The 15265-nt window shown below is 39.0% G+C and overlaps 1 long non-coding RNA gene across 1 annotated transcript in view; it reads left to right on the top strand.

Moving 5' to 3' along the window:
* The first annotated feature begins 621 nt into the window (after positions 1-621).
* Positions 622-15265, top strand: part of LOC140711592 (uncharacterized) — a 39172-nt gene continuing 24528 nt past the window's right edge. Inside the window, exon 1 of the long non-coding RNA XR_012092861.1 lies at positions 622-855. This is a non-coding gene — a long non-coding RNA (uncharacterized lncRNA). The remainder of the gene's footprint in view (positions 856-15265) is intronic.

Raw genomic sequence — 15265 nt, 5'->3', positions numbered from 1 at the left:
GAAAACCCCGAAACCCTAGTGGGCAGTCAGGCAAGCGGCTGGACATCCAGAGGACGTCAAGAAGAGCACGTGGACAGGCACCGGCAGACCCTGGCAGGCCACTGACTGGCGGAAGGACGTGGAGTTCGGCTGGGCGGTCGGAGGAGATCCAGGCCGCTAAGTGGCCTGACCCCAGGAAATACACTTTCCCACTCCATCTCCCTTCTACCTCCCCTGCCTGCTGAGAGCTACTTCCACTCAATAAAATCTTGCTCTCATTCTCCAAGCTCACGTGTGATCTGATTCTTCCGTTACAACAAGGCAAGGACCTTAGGATACAGAAAGTCCTCTGTCCTTGAGATAAGCCAGGGTTCTAATTGAGCTGACTAACACAAGTCTCCTACAGATGGCAAAACTGAAAGAGCACCCTGTAACACATGCCCACTGGGGCTTCCACTGCAATCGTTCACCCCTAGACACTGCTGTTGGGTTAGAGCCCCACAACCCAGCCGTCTGCGTGCTCCTCTAGAGGTTTGAGCAGTGGGGCACGGAAGAAGCGAGCCCCTCCTGCTGTTGCACACCCTGCGAGGGGGCAAGGGAACTTCTCCTGTTTCATCATCAGGGATGTTGTATTGGTGTCTTAAATAACACTAGCATTTTGCCATATTTGGAGCTGCTACTGGGCCAGCTCTGTTTCCAGGCCTGCCTTTCAATCTTTTCCTTGCTTCTGGCATGAGTTCCCTTCTCTCTTGAGAAATCAGTTATGCATTTGAAACTACGTGTAGCTATACATACTTTAAACATACGATTTAGCAAGGATGCTCCTTATTGGACGGTCTTTCACGTTGCTGGGAACAGAGAACACCACAGTTCCAGGTGAGCGAAGTAGTGCGATCTCATATATGATGAAAGCTAAGCAGGCAACAGCTTTCCCGTAAGTAAGCATTTCAAAATGTATTTGTAGAAAGGCAGTAAAAGAATAAGATGCAAATCAAGCTATTTTTAAACCATCCTTTTCAGGGCCAGGGAAGAAAAATGAATTCTTTAAAAAAAAAAATTGTAAGGTCTTTAGTGGTGTTTTTAGTTGAAGTAATTTAGAGATGATTAGGTATTGTTATTTTTGATTCAATTCTTTAGAACAAAAACTTACAGAAATAGAAAGCTTTGCCATTTCTTTTCCTCACAACTTTAAAAAGTAAACCATGAGTGTTGGGTCACAGAAACCTTTCTTTTTTAGTCTCCTTTTTGTGCAGATTCATCCACCGTCAAATTCCATTGTACTCCTTCCTCCTCTGACTACCTGCGGAAGAATGTTTATATAAATAAACCCAAAGTCCTGTCTTTTTGGCTGTTGCTTTGAGTAAATGGTACAAAATAGATGCCTTAGTCTGGTGATTCGATTTAATACAAATAGACATTGTTAGAACAATTCTTTACACCTGAGCTATTGGGAGATTTACTTGTAACTTTCCTTGCTACATGAACAGCAGTAGTATTTGTTGTTTCTAAGATGTGTTGTAGTTCGAAAGATTTTGTTTCTATCATGCCAAAGTGACTGCATTAAGAAGTACCTCGTTGATTAAAACAAAACAAAACAGAACAAAACAAAACTCCTTTAAATCATTTAGCTGTTTGACCTATACTAGTGTATAGGTGTTATACTTAATTATATATTTTGGTGCTGTCTGTTTTATTATGTGGCAGTGTGTAGTCCCAGTATTTATGCTAATTGTATAGTTCTTTGGACTCCAGTTTTTCTCTTTGTAAATTTGGATTAAAGTCTATCATGGCTCCTTTCAAAGACAGCACTATATGTACATGGAGGGTACTTTGATACCACTAGAGGGATGGGACTGAGATCTCAAAGAAATAGGATACACTGTAAACCTGGGAGGCGGAGCCTGTAGTGAGCTGAGATCCGGCCACTGCACTCCAGCCTGGGCGACAGAGCGAGACTCCGTCTCAAAAAAAAAAAAAAAAAAAAAAAAGACATAGGATACACTGGCTCTGGGGTGAATGGGTCCTATGACTTGTAGGGCTTCGGAGTAGGATATACAACTCTGGGGCTAAAGCTCAGGGCATTGGCCATGCAGTTGAACATTTCTGCCAGTTCTTTCCTGGCCCTGCCCTGTGCAATTTCCAGCTTCTTCTCTAAATAAATGTTGAAGATATGCATACATAGTAAAGGTGTGCCAAAGTGTACAGTTGCCCAGATTATTTGCACACCTTGGTTTGGCCCTGGCCAGTTGAAGGAGTTATGAGGAGATACATTGCTGTGGTGACTTCAGTCATTCATTTCTCTGTGTATATTGGTATTAAATGATTTTTTTGGCAGAGTTTAAAGTACTTTTGAACTTTTCCCCTTTCTTCTCTCTTCTGCTTCTTTTTCCAGACTGCTTCCGAGACTGGATGAAGCGAATCTATTGACAACGCTGTGAAGAGAGGTATTTGGAGCATGTTGGGGGAGGTAGTGTTGACTTCCTTGTGCAATGTAGGATTGAGTGCGGGATGCAGTTGGAAGGGAAGAGAAGTAAGACTCCTCCATCTTCCTGGTCCAGAGAAATTATGCTGGAGCCCCCTAGCCTTAACGAGAAAGGAGGTGTTTGCGTTTCCACCATCTTTGAGATCTGATTGCTAATGGAGCTACCTTTAAAGAATTCTGCTGTTTACAATAAAAGTGAGATCTCCCTCCTCCATCCTGTGTTGCACAGCTTGAGATTGCACCCTTGTTCCTGGCACCTTTGCATTGCAGGAGCCTGCCTTTGACTTTCTTTCCTCTCTGCACATCTTCTATTCTTGCTACTTCTCTTTACAGAAAGTGCTGAGCTTCTTGGCGAGTGTCCCTCCCAACAGATGAATATTCAGCAGAGAATGGAGAGCTTTCTACCGTAAGAATCAGGATGTGGCTGTTTATAAAGTTATTGCATTTTTTTTGAAGAGTGGCTGCAATTAGTTTTGGTGTTAGGCAGCAAAAACCCCAAAATGTTCTTTTTGATTTCACATTGCTTGCATAATACCCATTTACTGGAAGAAATCTTTGTGGGCAAGTGTATGAGTGTGTATGCATAAGTATGTGTGTGTGTGTGTGTGTGTATGTGTGTGAGACTCCACATATATTTCTGGAGTGCCTTCTATGTGCCAGGCATGGTGTTAGTCAACATATGTAATTGAGAGTAAAACAGTCATGATCTCAGCTCTTAACCAATTTACAATCTAGGATGAAAGAGACCTTCCATGTTCAAATCCACAATGACATTAATTGCAATATGATCATTGTTGTGTTTGAAGAATAGCTAAGAAAAGCACAAAGAACTTACAAGATGGCTTAACAGAAGAACTTCATCTAGCTTACAAGTCTGGATAGCCCCTTTCTAAGAAAGCGGTATGAGTAAGGATGAATAGGAATAGGCCAGATAAAATATGAAGCCAGGAGTTGGAGGTGGACACGGGGGAGGGAGGTGACATTGTACTGATAGAGAGGTGTAGAGAGCTGAGGAGGCTGATGAATGTAGAGAAAGTAGAAGTGTCACTGGATTGCAGTTCTTGATAGGTAGAAGTGTTGTATGAGAGGACAAAAACAAGGCCATTAGAAAGGGAAGTTGAAGGTGGTGGTGGTGGTGTTTGTGAAGGTATTCATATTATTGCAGAATTATCTGAAGTGCAGTTTCCAGTGTTGACCAAATTCATGGTGTGACTGTGGAAGTTGGTGCTTGGGGTGAATGATGACAACTATCAGTGGGTATCAGGGTAAGGAACTGCTGGTCAAGGTGTTGATGGTACATCCAAGTGATGTTAAATCTGCTTAGCATGATGGTAAGGTTGGGTGAAAAGAAGACGATGAGTTGGGTGCTAAATACTTTAAGGAGTGACCAAATGATTAAGTGAGGACTGGAGGGAGAAGAGGCTCTTATTGTCAACTACTCAAAGGAGCAGCTTACAAAAGAGAGTGCAGTTATTTGTCTGCAAGTGGCATTGGGTAGTTAGGAGGACACTGCCTTGGTTCTGATACTGGGATATTTCGAGTTTGATGGAAAACATCTCCCAGCCCCTGCTTGAGAGGAGAAGCGGTATCCTTAGGGAACAGTGGGTTTCAGTGAAGTCAAGAAAGGGTGTGGTGTGTGTGTCTGTGCGATAACTTTGAGATAATTATGGGTTAGAAACATGTGGATTAAGGTAAGAAGAGACTACCCTCAGGCATTCATCCAAACTTTGAATTTCTTCTAGAAACCTCCTCTCAAGTCACAGTGAAGTGACTGTGATTGATTGATCCAGCAATTGCAAAATCACTTTCTTCTAATGCATACCACTTAAGTTAATTTAAAATGTAAGTTTTATTTTCTTTTTGGATGGGGTCTTGACTGCATCCAGAAAACATAGCTGGTGTTTTTATTACCTTAGTGTAAGCTGTGTAGTCAAAAGAATAGTGGGAATGGTCACTGTGTGTGGATATCGTTGTTCCTGAGGTAAATTCTGTCCTGGCTACTAACCAAAGGATCTTTCAGAAACGCTCTCCCAAACCACTGCCCATTGGATAGCAAATGCAATATCTATTTTAGAGAAAATGATTGCATCGGATTAAAATGGTTAAATTGTCTTAACATGCCAGGATCTTATCTTTTCATGAAAACATTTTTCATCAACTTTTTTTAAAAGGAGGACAACTACTCTTCAGATTTTTCCCATGAGAACTGGAGATTAAACTTTGATTTTTGTCCTTTTATCCTCCCCAACAGAAGCTGTATATTTTGAGGATAACCACTTAGTTAAAAGCAAAATAGCCTTAAATAAACACACATACCTTAAAATGAATGAGCATTTCTAGTATAGTCTTAGATTTCACAGTGTCATACTGACTGGGTTGAGAAAGTCACCAGAATTTCATAGCTCAAAGTTCAGGTTTTATACAAGATTTATATGTCCTGTAGAATATTTTGTTTGCTGCAGTTTGAAATGATAGTATCATCTTCTCTAGGAAACTAATGTTTAACAGGTAAGTGCAACCGGATTGCTAACAGGAGATGGAGGAAAAAATGTCACCATTTTGAATGGGGTTTGTGTTTACCAGTACACAAAATGTATGCTTGTAATATCGATTATGTGAAAATATCTATAATTGTTAGAAAGATAAAATCCATGTTTGCCAAGAAAATCAATTTTTTTCCATATCTCTCTTTGTGCACTGTGGTTTTAAAATTTCATTTTTAATGGTGTTTTCTGTTTAGAAAGCTTATTTGAAAAAATTAAACAAAAATTATATACATTTATTGTGTACAGTGTAATATTTTAAAATATGTGTACATTTGGATTGGTTAAATGTAGCTAATTATCCTATGCATATTTATGATTTTTGTGGTGAGGACACTTAAAATCTACTCTTTTAGAAATTTTCCAGAATACAATACTGTCCAATGTTATTAACTGTAGTCACCATATTGCACAATAGATCTCTTGGACTTATTACTCTTGTCCAGTTGAAATTTTGTATACTTTAACAAATATCTCTCCAATCTCCACCTTTCTCCCCACCAGTGCCTTGTAACCACCATTCTACTTTCTGCTTCTGTGAGTTCAACTTCTTTAGATTCCACATGTGATATTTGTCTTTCTATGCTTGGCTTATTTCACTTAACATAATGTCCTCCAGGTTCAGCCATGTTTCACAAATGACAGGGTTTCTTCTTTAAGGCTGAATAGTATTCCATTGTGCGTATATATCACATTTCCTTTATCCATCCCTCCATTGTTGGACATTTAGGCTGATTCCATCTCTTGGCTATTATGAATAATGCTGCAATGAACATGAGAATGCAGATATCTCTTTGACACATGGATTTCGTTTCCATTGGATATATGTGGTATGCTCAGAGGCGAGATTGGTGGATCATATGGTAGTTCTTTCCAAATTTTTTGGAAGAATCTCCATATGGATTTCCATAATGGATGTACTAATTTACATTCCCATGTGCATTGTTCTCTGAAGTTGATAAAGATCTATTCATTTCACAAACCTTTATTGCGTGCTGACTCTGCATCAGCATAATGGGAGGTGCAGTTGATACAAATAAAAGGCACAGGCTTGCTCGGAAGCAGATATGATAACTATTTATTAAACAAAGATGGTAGAAGTGGGCAACTGACCGCATGTGAGAAGAGTGACAAGGAGAGTGGAATCTAGGATGATGTATATTTTGGCTTGGGCTGTTGAGCTGATAAGGAATGTATACTTTTTGAAATGCAGTATACTATTACCTTATTTCTAAGTAGGGTCAAGTTTGAGGCCAAATAAAACTTTCCAATATTTGTTCTTCTAGCACATTAATAAAATGTACTTTGTGATTATGAGCAGCTGATTTGAAGATTGATTAATTTCTACTCCTGTTACCTTGATAAATAAGAAATAAATTTCATGGACAAGAACTCATCATTTGAAATAGATGGTAACAGTTGGATTGTCATTGATTACATGAGGTGATTTACAAGGAGGTCCAGCACATGCATGTAGTGTGCTATTCCTTGCCATGTCTGTTTTCTGTTAATTAATACAAATGTTGTTGTGTAGTTTTTGGTATTTTGACTCAAATTGAGAAAGTGTATACACTTTTATATACACATGTTAGTGTAAAACTTGGATCTGGAAAAGCAGAGGTTTCTAATAAATTAGCCAACATTTTCTTTGAAGAATTCAAGGTACCCTGAAGTACTTTCCTAATGATTAAATTGTTATTGTTGGAGGTCAATTCTCCACAGACTTTTTGTATTTCTGCATCTCTTGTGAGTAAGCAGCTAACTGCCCTTCATTCTGAACTATCTTTTCAGGGATATTTGTGTTGTGAACAGTCTTGGAACATAGAGACAGTGTCTCTCTCTGGAGAAAAGGCCAGGCATGCTCACTGCCCATTATAAAGGATTCGGGTTCCCTGAATTCAAGATTCCTCTTCTATAGCACAATCACTGAACATGTAGGTACCATCTGGTTCTCTTTGCATCACCTTGCAAAAATGGAGGCCTAGTTAACTGGTACAAAAAAAAAATGCTAATACTTTGGCTACTGCTATTGTCATGAGCACTAAACTGTTATTTTTCTGTGACCCAGGAGTCTTGTGTCTTCTACCAGCAGTCATGAAACTTTTGTCATGCTAACTGGTTAGTTTGCAAGAAGGGTGAACTCTCAGCCCCTTCGCAGTTTTTTGTTTGTTTGTTTGTTTGTTTTGTTTTTTGGTTTTTGAGATGGAGTATTACTCTCTCGCCCAGGCTGGAGTGCAGCAGTGTGATCTCAGCTCACTGCAGCCTCTGTCTCCTGGTTTCAAGCGATTCTCCTGCCTCAGCCTCCCGAGTAGCTGGGACTACAGGTGTGTGCGACCACGCCCAGTTAATATTTTGTATTTTTAGTAGAGACGGAGTTTCACTGTGTTAGCCATGATGGTCTCGATCTCCTGACCTCGTGATCCACCCGCCTCGGCCTCCCAAAGTGCTGGGATTACAGGCGTGAGCCATGGCGCCTGGCCTTCTTCACAGTTTTTGATGGTTAATGCACTTCAGTGTCTTATCTTCCAATCCGTAGACCTTATTCTACCATAAAATATGAAACATTCCAACTTTTCCAGCACTGAGAGGATGGAACTCTAAGTTGTAGATTGACATGGTTTGGCTGTGTCCCCACCGAAATCTCAACTTGAATTGTGTTTTCTAGAATTCCCAAGTGTTGTAGGAGGGACCTAGTGGGAGGTAATTGAATCATGGGACCAGTCTTTCCTGTGCTATTCTTGTGACAGTGAATACGTCTCACAAGATCTGATGGGTTTATCAGGGGTTTCTGCTTTTGTTTCTTCCTCATTTTTCTCTTGCTGCCACCATGTAAGAAGTGCCTTTTGCCTCCTGCCATGATCTGAAGCCTCCCCAGCCATGTGGAACTGTTAGTCCAATTAAACCTCTTTTTCTTCCCAGTCTCGGATATGTCTTTATCAGCAGTGTGAAAACAGACTGATACATAAATGAAATAACAAAAAGTCAAAAACTATTACATCTGCTTTTCCTTGTGATTGCAAATGAATATGGTGCCTGTGATACCTCACATTTATTACATATCACGATTTTTGAAACCTCACTGAGAAATATTGGAGTGTAAGTGTACATTTAAAGCAATGACTTTTGTGAAATGTGAATATTTACTATCACTCATAGTTCATTTATTTTCAGTGCACTTAACTTTTATCTAGGGATCATAAACAAGTGTTTTGCTTTCTTATTGTAATCAAGTTTATTGAGGTGTAATTTATGTGTAACAGATTGTATCCAGTGTACACTTTGATGACTATTGACTGTTTAGTATGCCTGTAAGATCACCATCACCATCAAGATACAAAACACTTCCATCACCCCAAAGGCTTACATGTACCCTTTGACTAAATGAATTTCGATAATGTGTGTAAGCCCTTGATACTGAGCAATTTGGGAATAATTTCTGCTAAGGAGTTTTTGCTAGTTTCCTTATTTTATTTACTTTTTAAATTATCATAAGCATTAATATCTTATTTTTTTTCCTTGGTTATTTGCTTTGATTTATGTTTTCCCATTAAGGGTCCTCTGTTTGGTCTTTCCTTCTCTTTCTTATCTGTTGGAGCAGAAAGACCAAATCATGTTTTCGTGACCTCACATAAATGAGATAAATAGAATACATTTGAAAAAACATCAAGACTAAGTTGCCTCGAAGGAAAAAAAAAGTCACACCAAAAAGAAGGTGGGAATTAGTACATTGAGTATGGAAATTGATTAAGCAATAAAAATATGATGACAATTACTTTTGTAATTCAGTTATGAATTATGCTTAAAATGTGTACTTTATTCACTTTAATTATGATGTTTGATTTTAGAGTTTTTCCTTCTCTCAATTATTGATACATTTTCTAGGGAAGGCTTTCTCAAATATTTGTTTTCATCTGACTTTTTATAATCATGGCTCTCAAAATCGAAGGATGGATTTTGAACAGTCGATTTCTCTCAGCAGTGTAAAATGAGTCACATGGGTCACATTTGTCTTGAGTCCCTTCAAAGACTGGAATGTGAGTAGAAATTGCAGAGCAACTTTCCCACGGCACTAATTGCATGTGAAGGACAAGACACTTCCATATTGTAATGTAATACCAAACATAAAATAGTGCAAAAAAAAAAAAAAGTCTCTGGTTAGAACTGTTCCATTTGTCATATGCCTTCTAATTTATAAAACAATAATTTTCTCTCTTCTCTCACCCGGTTGGAGGATCAGCTTTATTTTTCAAAATTTGGATGGAAATCAGTCTTCAGTCTGCTCTGTCTGAAAAGAGAAAAATGTTTGCAACAGTTTGAAACACTATAAATTGGAATACTTGATGTCAGTTATCTAGGATTTTTATATCACTCCTCTTCCAACCTCCCGCTTCTCACTGATGAGGGTTTCTTACTTTGGGGGGAAGAATACATAGCAACTGTAAAACTGTAAAATAAAGCGAGTTCATCTGATTAGTCTGCAATCTCTCTCTTTTCGTTTGCATCTGGAAATTCTCAAGTAGACACATGGAAACTTGCAGTATGCACGCTTTCTCCCTGTGTGTCTGCATATTCCATACCATTTTCCAGCTATGCTTGTCTTTTATTATGAATTAGATGGTCTGAATGAGAATAATTTAAAACATTTTTTTAAAACTTTATTTTTTTAGGAACAGTTTTAGGTTCATAGCAAAATTCAGATAAAAAAACAGAGATTTCCCATATATCCCTCCTGTCCCCCTCACCTGGCCTCCCCTATTATCAACACCTCTGACCAGAGTGGTACCCTTGTTGCAATCCATGAGCCTATACTGACACATGATTATCACCCAAAGCCCAGAGTTTACTTTAGGGTTCCCTTGGAGTTGTATATCCTAGGGGTTTAGACAAATATATAATGACATGTACACAGAAAAATAAAAATTTGAGGTCAACATCTCACTTTTCCTGTTCAGTATTAAACATGAAGCAACTGTTGTGCCTTTTCCAAAAATAGTCTGCCACAAGGAGCAATAAGTAATCAGAATTTAAGGGGGAGGAAAATGGAAAACTCAAGAGGCCTGCTTTACATGAACACACACATATTTTATAACTTCTCTTATACTTTAGAACATTATTCCACTGGATTCTGGATTTCTAGATATCACATGAAAGTTCAACTGTAATTAGGAATTACTTAGCTTAGGGTGAGGCAGGGTAGCTTGGGCTCTGTTTGATAGAATTGAATTGGGTCACTTGCGATGCACCAAACACTCAGAGCGAGTATTTTTTTTGGGAATCATCCACCTGAACAGGGAAATTTTCTAATTTACACTAAAGTGCAGTACATGCTCTCAGAAAATGAGGTATTGAAGACAATCACACTTCCCCTCTTTTGCAGCAAAAGGATTTTTTTACACTGGAGATCTCTGTTGAATTATGCCTAGTCGGTATTATCCATGCAGGTTATAAGTATGAGATGTTTTGATCCAAGAAAAAAAGCATTTTTTGCCTTTTTCTTGTTTTTGTTTGCTTGCTTATTTTTACTTGTTTGTTTTCACTGCTGTACCAGTTCAAGGAATCACTGGCCAAAAAGGAGGACAAATTTATAATTAGGAAATAAAGGAGGCTGGCGGGAACTGGAAAGACCTGAATAAGTGGTTCATTAAACTGAGAAAACTGAGAAAGCAAAGCTCAGGGAAAGCAAAGCTCACTACTGAGAAAGCAAAGTTCACTACTGAGAAATTGTAGTGGGGGTGGGAATGGGGTTGAAAGAGATGCAACTGTATTGTAGACAACAGAAAGGCCACTTCAGGCACTAACTCATAAAGGCAGTGCATCTGCCCTGATTTTCCTTTCATGAACAGCTAAAATACTAGGTGACACTGGACATAGTAAAAGCGCATAATAATAGGATGAGGAGGTTGGTTTTGAAATTTGGACTAGGTCAAGATTTCTGGCTCATAGGAGTTAGTTGATCATGGAGCAGTCAACGTTCACAATGGGTCTCAGCAACTAAGGCAGGCAACAGGGAAGTCAGGCAACAGGGATCAGAAACCCAGAGGAGAGGTGTGGAGAAACCAGAGTCTAGACCTTTAGGTCTGGGAAGAAAAGATCAATATGCCTGGTCAAAGATTCCAGGAAGGAAAGATTTGGATCTCAGCACAGGTCCTGAGTTGTGGGGTGTCAGGTACAAGAATGAAGCTTGATTCCAAGCTCAGTGCCACAGGATCTTCTCTTTTCTGTGTATGCACAGAACTGATGTGCAATTTTGACAAGGCCTGAGCATGTGGTTTGCAGAAAGTAAGTTCTGCCTGACCTAGGTGTGGTGCTCGAACAAATGGAGAGAAGAAAACATCTCATGCATAATTCAAACTGGAATATATTTACAATTACAAAGGAAAGCCAGAGGGGCACTGTCAAAATAGATGGTTATACTCAGGTAAGAAAAAGGTGTAATCCTCCTCAAAGTATCATTTATTTATATTAAAGTCTAGAAATATTTTCTCATTCATTTATTCATTAGTTCATTTATTCATTCATCAAATGTTTATTAAATGTCTACTACATGTTGATATGTTTAACATCTTGCAAATCACTTTAATAGCTTTCACTATCTGTCTGTTTGAATTTTCAATAATGAAGTCCATCTCTCTAATAAATGTTAACAATTAAAAATGGAGCCACTGTTGAAGCAAGTTCAAGCTCTGGGGAATTATGAAATTTACCAGAAAACATTGATGACAATGGAGAGAAACAGGATAAAATTGTAAGAGCCTGAGGTGATGGTTTTTAACTAAAATATTGACTTGAGAATGAATTAACTGAACCACTTAGCTATGATAATAGTAAGGTTGGACATCCATAATGGGAGTCATAATTGATTGTATAGTCATATAGAAGTTGGTCAAAATCCCCAAACTGGATGAAGAAATCAATTTGGTGGCTTCCTTTACATTTGTTATTTGAAATAATTTTAGCAGGGAATACTAGACTAAAAAATGTAATGGAGTTTTTTCTGGGCTCTGGCTCAAGTGATTTGCCAGAAATAAAGTCTAAAAGGCTCTCCTTACTGTCATATTTGTGACTTGTGGTTTTTGAGCCAGTTATTTTATTCTCCTGAAAGAATGGCTGTTATTATTCAGTTCTGATTTTACCACAGTGTGTGTGTGTTAGTGTGCATGAAAACAGCATAGGATGTGTTGGGGTTGCAAGGAATAAACCTAGAACTGAGGCATGCTCCTCTATAAGCAAAGACTATTTGCTATTTTGAGTAGCAAATTATTTTAAACTACAAATTCCACCCAGGTGGTATTGTAGTATTTTTCTTGGCCAAACTAAATGTGAATTATTCATCAGATAAAAATTTTATTGAAAGGAGATAAGGTAGGGATTTGGAAAGATAAGCATTGTTTGTTTTTGTTTTGTTCTGGTAAACATGAAGGACTTTGGACAGCAAGAGGGCAAGATGATGATGTGCAATAGGAAGAACCATAAAGAAGAGGGAAGGGAAGTGGAAGGTTTCAGAAGGGAAAGTGAGAGGATTCATGTTTTCCTTGGAACTGAAGTGTCACTACACACTGACTCTTCTTTCCAAGTGAAATTATGAGGAGATTTGTATTTATACATTTTGGTGTCCTTCAATCTAATCCTTTATACCAGAACCATGTTAATTCAGCCCAGTCTTTTTTTCTGATGGGTTTACTCCCTATCTTCTTCTCCATTTGGTGGGAAGAGAAGAGGAAAAGACAAGAGGAAAAACAAACTAAAACTAAAAGAACTTGAGAAATTTATGACTGGGTGTGGTGGCTCACACCTTTAATCCCAGCATTTCGGGGGACCAAGGTGGATGGAACACATAAGTCCAGGAGTTTGAGATTAGCATACACAACATGGCAAAACCTCATCTCTACAAAAAATACTAAACATTAGCCAGGCATGGTGGTACACACCTATTGTCCCACCTACTTGGGAGGCTGAGGTGGGAGGATCACTTTAGCCCAAGAAAGTTGAGGCTGCAGTGAGCTGCGATCACACCACTGCACTCCAGCCTGGGTGACAAAGTGAGAACCTGTCTCAAAACAAACAAACAAAGAAAATTCATGGCTGGGCTTGGTAACTCATGCCTGTAATCTTAGCACTTTGGGAGGCCAAGGTGGGTGGATCACCTGAGATCAGGAGTTTGAGACCAACCTGTCCAACATGATGAAACCCCACTGTACTAAAAATAGAAAAATTAGTCAGGCATGATGGCACACGCCTGTAAGTCCCAGCTACTCAGGAGGCTGAGGCAGGAGAATTGCTTGAACCTGGGAGACATAGGCTGCAGTGAGCCAAGATTGTGCCACTGCACTTCAGCCTTGGCAATAGAGTGAGACTCTGTCTCAGAAAAAAAAAAAAAAAAAAAAAAAAAAAGAAAAATTCATACGAAATATTTACCTATATTTTCTTTGTTGTTATTGTCCTTAATTGTTCATGAATACATGGACCTTTTCCTGATTTATAGGAACCAGTGAATGCTAAAGCTATGCTGTCAAGAATGAACTCTGTTGACACAATGGATTCATGTTATATGCCCATTTAAGACACGCAAATTCTACTATAGCTTGACAAGAAAATAAGAATTTACATATAGAAAATGACTATGCCTTTCATGTCACCCAGTGAACATGTGCTCTGCCATGAGAATGAGATGGGTGATGTAAAGCTATAATCTCAGCCTCAATTTCTGGATGTTATTCATGGCATGAGCATCTGAGTGTGCTGGGATTCTGGTAGTATTATTTAACCAGCCAGCTAATGGACTGGCTAACCAACTGACTTTTAAAAACTGCCCCTTGGCTGGGCGAGGTGGTTCACTCTAGTAATCCCAGCACTTTGGGAGGCTGAGGCGGGCAGATGACCTGATGTTGGGAGTTCGAGACCAGCCTGACCAGTGTATGGAGAAACCCTGTATCTACTACAAATACAAAATTAGCCAAGTGTGATAGAGCATGCCTGTAATCCCAGCTAGTTGGGAGACAGAGGCGGGAGAATCACTTGAACCTGGGAGGCGGAGGTTGCGGTGAGCTGAGATGGTGCCATTGCACTCCAGCCTGAGCAACAAGAGCGAATTCCGTCTCAAAAAAAAAAAAGAAAAAGAAAAACTGACCCTTATTTGGTCATTATTGCCCAAATACCATTTCCTGTGCTCTTTTATTCTTTTTAAAATTTTTTAATTTTTATATATTTATTTATTTTTCAGACAGAGTCTCAGTCCATTATGCAAGTTGGAGTGTATTGGGGAGATCTCAGCTCACTGCAACCTCTGCTTCCTGGGCAATTCTTACACCTCAGCCTCCTGAGTAGCTGGGATTATAGGCATGCACCACCACACCCAGCAAATTTTTGTATTTTGATTTTGATTTTTTATTTTATTTATTTCTTATTTTTATTTATTTCTTCTATTAAAAAGTGGGATACACGTTCAGAATGTGCAAGTTTGTTACATGGGTATATGTGTGTCACGGTGGTTTGCTGCACCTATTGACCCATTCTTTAAGTTCCCTCTCCTCACCCCCAACTCCCCAGCAGGCCCTGGTGTGTGTTGTTCCTCTCTCTGTGTCCATGTGTTCTCCTGGTTCAACTCCCACTCATGAGTGAGAACATGCAATGTTTGGTTTTCTGTTCCTATGGTAGTTTGCTGAGGATGATGGCTTCCAGCGTCATCCATGTCCCAGCAAAGGGCATGATCTTACTATTTTTTATGGGTGCATAGTATTCCAAGGTGTATATGTACCACATTTTGTTTATCCAGTCTATCATTGATGGGCATTTGGGTTGGTTCCATGTCTTTGCTATTGTAAATAGTGCTGCAATAAACATATATGTGCATGTGTCTTTATAGTAGAATGATTTATATTCCTTTGGGTATATTCCCAGTAATGGGATTGCTGGTTCAAATTGTATTTCTGGTTCTAGATCCTTGAGGAATTGCCATACTGTCTTCCCCAGTGGTTGAACTAATTTACATTCCCACCAACAGTGTAAAAGCATTCCTATTTCTCCACAGCCTCACCAGCATCTATTGTTTCCTGACTTTTTAATAATCACCATTCTTGATAGGCATGACATGGGATCTCATTGTGGTTTTGATTTCTCTGATGATGAGTAATGATGAGTTTTTTTTCATGTTTGTTGGCCACGTAAATGTCTTCTTTTGAGAAGTGTCTGTTCATATCCTTTGCCCACTTTTTGATGGGGTTGTTTTTTTAATGTAAATTGGTTTACATTCTTTGTAAATTCT

The sequence above is a fragment of the Chlorocebus sabaeus genome, chromosome 4, assembly GCF_047675955.1.
Source record: "Chlorocebus sabaeus isolate Y175 chromosome 4, mChlSab1.0.hap1, whole genome shotgun sequence".
NCBI lineage: Eukaryota > Metazoa > Chordata > Mammalia > Primates > Cercopithecidae > Chlorocebus > Chlorocebus sabaeus.
This window is presented reverse-complemented; position numbering and strand designations above follow the sequence as displayed.